This window comes from Lygodium microphyllum, chromosome 17, assembly GCF_053477565.2.
Source record: "Lygodium microphyllum isolate KBCC chromosome 17, Lygodium_microphyllum_v1.1.10, whole genome shotgun sequence".
In the NCBI taxonomy this organism is placed as follows: Eukaryota; Viridiplantae; Streptophyta; class Polypodiopsida; order Schizaeales; family Lygodiaceae; genus Lygodium; species Lygodium microphyllum.
In genome coordinates this window covers 99,448,545-99,454,571 of record NC_141151.1, presented here as the reverse complement: position 1 = coordinate 99,454,571, position 6,027 = coordinate 99,448,545, and positions in this window count along the sequence as shown.

The following is a 6,027-nucleotide window of genomic DNA, read 5'->3' as shown; positions in this document are numbered from 1 at the left end:
TTCTTCTTCTTGTTCTCTTTCCCTCTCCTCAGCTCTCTTTCTCTCTCCCCTCAGCTTCTTTCATTACAAGTGGTATCAGAGCTTCAGGCTTTGGTCATTTTCCTCTTTTCCCTTTCTGCCTTTTCAAATCCCAAAAACCCTAGTTACTCAGCTTATAGGTACATGTACAGCAAGAAGGACTACAGTTAACCAGCTTTTTGGAGCAAGCAGGAGCTATGGCTAGAGACTCAGGTATATCTGGAGGTAAAACGGTTAAAATAGCAGGTCATCACTTCTTTTCATGCAAATTTTAAGGGTTCCAGGCCAAGTTTAGGATCCTAGGAGTTGGAAGAGGGAAAAACTTGAGTTACTTTTTGCTGCAGCCTCTTTCTCTCTCCTCCCAGGTAAGCTGCCATGGCCACACAGCAGTGAAAATCTTCTCTTTCCCTCCGGAGCAGCCATGGGAGTCCTCATTTGAGGGTCCAGGAGCCTTCCCAACTCCCCCCTGACCAAGGACAACACCCTTGTGGAGGGGCATAGCCGGGTAGAGGGCCTAGTGAACAGCCCGAAAATCGCGGCGCATTTTGCGCTGTTGTTCCCTGCTCTGCCTGCCCCTCCCCCAGTCCTTGTGATCTTCTCTTGCTTTTCTACCTTCCCCAGCACTCTTGGGCACTGATTCAGCATACCCCTTCCTCTTCCGCTTGGCATCTTGACCCGGGAATCATCTTCCATGGTGGACAACAACTGGGACTGTTTAAAACAGTTTGGGGGCAGCCATGAATTCTTCTAATTGAAGCTTTCCTTGACCTGGAGAGCTCAACCCCACAATCCCTTCAGCCCCTGAAGGATTTCTCTTGCTCGGATGAAGCCATTGAGCTCAGCATGCATGGGAGCTTTGTGGGCAGCCATGAAAGCTTCACTTGAAGCTTCCCATTCTTGAAGCTCAAGCTCGGGGATAAGCTTGGGCGCCTTCTTCATCAGCAAGAGCACTCAAATGCTGAAGCACTCTTCCACGGATGCTTAACCAACAACTGGACTTGATCAACGGAGCAAGCGGCATCATGATGATTCGGTCTTCAACGGTCGTCACAAGCATTAAAGAGGTATGCCACTCTGATCTTAATCTCTCAATTTAGCCACTTGTCGAGCTTAATCCATTGTTGGAGAGATTCAAGATTGCATACAAGCATCATACCTCTTCCCGCATTTCATTGTAATGGCTGACATTAACCCTTACTTTGTTGTATGATCTTGGATGAATATTAGCCATTGTAAATTGGGTAAGTAGCAGCCAGTGAGTCACTGGACTGCCAAGGTAACCCCTACCCCAACCTTCATCATTCCTTGCATCTCATGAAAAGACCCAATGTCTTCTTTTCAATGCATCTCATGCTGATTGCTAATTAAAAATGTCTGCCATGTATACTCCGACTGAGGAAAAAGGTCGATGCCAAGCAAGGTGGCAAGACAAAAGAGAGGTGACCTTCCCTTACCACTTAAGATCCTGAAGGGGTGCACAACCCGGCTTGGGGGGAACTTTGCCCACCTCTCGGTGATCCGGAGCCCAATACTTGTTTGCAGGTGCAGGTACTTCCATAAGCCCCACTTCCCTGGCCCAATGATCCCTCTTGGATACCCCACAATACTAATGGCACCCATGTATGCCACTTGAGGTACATGCAGTCAATGGAGATGTATAGTAGTGAATGTACTTATGCACGCATGGCAGAGTCAATGGGTATGCAATGATGATCGGGATTATGTTCAGTATGCTCAAGATGCTATTGATGTGGCAGATCAGGCCCCTTGATCTATGCTCTATCCATGTAAGACATTGGCACTAAGGGATATGCAGTGTTTTTGGTCACAGTCCTGCACAACTATCACAAAGATTCCATTGCAATAAATTATGTCCTGAATTTGAGGGTGAACCCTATAGCTCATCTCGAAGAGAACTTTGTCCCCTCCGGTTTGAATCAAAAATCTCCCCAATGGGAGTTTCAGTGTGAAAGTTATGCCCATTTTTGTGCACTAGGGTCACTGTGGACAGGTTGCAGACCGCTCTAGGACAGACACTATAAAACCCCTACATAAAATTTTGATCATTTTCTGTCATAAAGGTTAATAGCTCATCTCAAAGAGGCCGTTGTCCCCTCTGACTTGAGTCCAAAACCTCAGCAATCAGAGTTTCCTACTAAGAGTTACGCCCTTTTTACTGACAGTAGGTCCTGTGGACTGCATCTAGATGGCTGGCTAGAAAGGCAAAAGCAAGGCCCAAGAGGAACTCCTTAGGGAGATTAGAGACTCCCGGACCTCCATGAATGAGGAACCAAGCTTAGCACAAGATTAGCATGGTGACATACAGGAGCAAATGCCTGAAACGGACCCGTATGCCCTTCTTAATCACATCCTTTGTCAACATGAGCTCTGTCATATGGAACGCCACAATGATATGGTCACCAACCACCACCAGATGATGTCCAAGTTTGATGAAGTGATCGAGCACATGGCTATCTCAAACTCAAAGAATCAACAGACCTTGGAACAACTCACTGCTCTTGTTGCTCATACCGCTTCATCCCAAGAGAAGACCAATGACTCTAGACAGCCTCCACATCAGGAACCGTTGCATGGACCACAGGATATACTTGGCGCTAAGGGAATTTCCCCTTCTACTTATGAGATTAGGGAACCCTCTCATATGTATGATGAGCCCCTATTGAATTCCCCTATCCATCATGCCGACAACATTCACTTGAGGCCTTCTTCCACCTTGGGTCGAATTTCACCCACTCTACCTAGGAGCCCCCATGCACCACATATGAGTCGGTCCCATCAAGGACCATATGGTACAAATGGCCATCCTGGCAATCATGGACAGCATGGTTATAATGGAAAACATGGGGTAAATGCACCACAAGGGATGTATGGACAGTAGGGCATGTATGGCCACCACGGGATGCATGGACAACAAGGATTTCATGGGTAGCATGGCCCCTATGATTTGCGTGACAAGGTCATTCTCACAAAGTACAATGGGCAATCCCCCTCACCATCTGACCTGGAAGAATGGACATCCAAGTTGGAGTCCTACTTCAACATCTACCCCCACACTAATGATCAGAAAATACTTTTTGCTTCTCTCCACTTGGAAGGTTTTGCCCACACTTGGTGGCACTATATCAATCGGGAGAATCAACAATTCATTGATTGGGAAGATTTCAAAATGCATATGGTCCAAGTTTTTGTGTCCCCTGTGGAAAAAGAACGGTTGGTAAGAAGATGGTATTCTCTTGACCAATGTAACCTCACTGTACGTGACTACACCAATCAATTCATGAACTTGACCATGTACGTGGAAAGCATCAGTGATGATGCTAAATTGCACAAGTATATCTATAGGTTGGAATCAAGTCTATCGGCTGATGTCATGGCCAAAAAACCCACTACACTGTTTGATGCAATCGAACTGGCTGAGAGATATGCAAGAAAGTACTGTAAGAATGAGCATTTTCAGCAAGGTGTTGGATCTCCCCGGATCCCTTCACGATCAGTCCCATACGGAGGTGGTTTTTGAGGCTCTCTTATGCCTAATAAGAGCCCCAAAGTATCCACTTACCCCGCCTTCCATGCTGAAAGAAAAATGGGCACTTTTGGGACAACATCGGGCTCTATTGTTGAAAATTGGTATGCTGAAAATAAACAATCCATTGCATCACCCTCCCATGGATCCAGTAGTCAACGGTTCATCTCCCTAGATGTTGTGAAGGAACAGAAAGAAAAGGGCCTATGCTCTAAATGTGGAGATGCTTTAAATGTGGAGATAAGTACACTACTGATCATACCTCCTAATGCCCGGTACAAGACAACTAAGGTCAAAGTTCATAGCATGTATGTCATGGAGGATTGGCACAATGAGGAGGATAACCTGGCCATTGACTAGATTGAGCCCACGGAGGATGTTGATCATGAGCAGTTCTATGACTTGGAGAATGGGTTTCCCTTTGACCCGGGCGGTGCTCCCTCACAGATACTTGATTTTACATCCCACCCACCTCCCACTTCCCTTTGTTTGATCTCCTTGGATGCTTGGACGGGTTCCCGCAGCCCTAGTACCCTTCTCATTCAAGGCAGTATCAATGGGAAGCATGCTTTTATCCTTGTGGATAGTGGAAGCACTCACAATTTCGCCAATAAATGAGCCATTGATCGGTTGAAATGTACCCCTATGGCATTACACCACCCCTTGAAGGTCGAGGTAGCAAATGAAGAAGAAGAAATCAGCACACATGTATGTTTCGTAGTTCCCTTATGCTTGGCTGAAAATTATGTGGCACTGGTTGATCTGATTGCCCTAGATATGGGCCCCATTGATGTTGTCTTGGGCTGTGACTAGCTGAAACAATTGGGGAAAATTGCTATGGACTTCTCTTAGCTTTACATGGAGTTTATGATGCATGGACATGCTATCCACCTAGAGGGAGTTCGAGATCATGCTGATTTTCAGCTCATTACAACAAAACAACTCAAATGGGAGTTTAAGAAATGCTCACAGATCTTTGTTTTGCAATTAAATGACACTTTTGATCAGCCCTCTGCAGTATCACATGACTCTACCTTGCAAGCCTTACTTGAGGAGTACAATGACTTATTTCAGATGCCTACATCCCTCCCTCCCAAGAGACAAGTGGACCACCCACTCGACCTAGAGCCCCATTCCAAGCCAGTGAACAAACCCCCCTATAGACTCTCCAAGTGTGAGCGTAAAGAGGTTGCAAAGCAAATCAAGGAGTTGTTGGAGATGGGTTTCATTGAATCGAGTTCTTCCCCCTATGCATCCCCTGTCCTCTTAGTAAAAAAGAAAGATGGCTCCTTTTGTATGTGTATTGACTACAGAGATTTGAACAAGAAGAACCACTACCCCATTCCATGGATTGATGATTTGCTGGATGAGTTAAAAGGGGCATGCACTTTGCGGGCAGCCATGAAAGCTTCACTTGAAGCTTCCCATTCTTGAAGCTCAAGTGAAGATTTCATGGCTGCCCGCAAAGCTCCCATGCATGTTGAGCTCAATGGCTTCATTCTGGCAAGAGAAATCCTTCACGGGCTGAAGGGGTTGAGCTCTCCGGGTCAGGGAAAGCTTCAATTAGAAGAATTCATGGCTACCCCCAAACTATTTCAAATAGTCCTAGCTGCTGTCCACCATGGAAGATGATTCCCGGGTCAAGACGCCAAGGGGAAGAGAAAGGGGTATGCTTTTTCACTAAGATTGACTTGCGCTCTAGCTACCATCAGATTTGTATGCTGACAGGAGATGAGGTCAAAACGGCCTTCAGGACTGATCGTGGACTTTACCACTTTCTTGTGATGCCTTTTGGATTGACTAACGCCCCTGCCACCTTTCAAAGCCTCATGAACAAATCCTACAGCCCCTTTTGTTTAAGTTCGTTCTTGTTTTCTTTGATGACATCCTCATTTACAGCAAGTCCTCTATGGAGCACTTGACATCCTTATTTACAGCAAGTCCTCTATGGAGGGTGTTTGACATATTAAGAGAGTATCGAATCTTTGCTAAGGAGAGCAAATGTATATTCATGCAGACATCTGTGGAGTACTTGGGACACATTGTGAGCAAAAATGGTATACAGGTTGACCCCAAAAAGGTGCAATGTGTTAAGGATTGGCCCACTCCTTCCACCACCACCTCCTTATGTGGCTTCCTTGGTCTCTCTTCATTCTACAGATGCTTCATTAAGCACTATGCCACCATTGCAGTACCTTTGATTGATCGCTTGAAAAAAGAGTCATTCTTTTGGGATGCCACTACAGATCATAGCTTCAAATAGTTAAAGGATGCGCTTACTTCAGCCCCCATCCTTGTTTGCCATGACTTCTCTAAGCTCTTTACCATTCACTGTGATGCCAGTGGTCGGGGTATTGGTGTAGTATTGTTGCAAGAGCATGGTGTGATTGCATTTGAAAGCTGCAAGCTTAATGAGAAGGAGATGCAAATGAATGTATACGACCAAGAGATGTTGGCCATCCTCC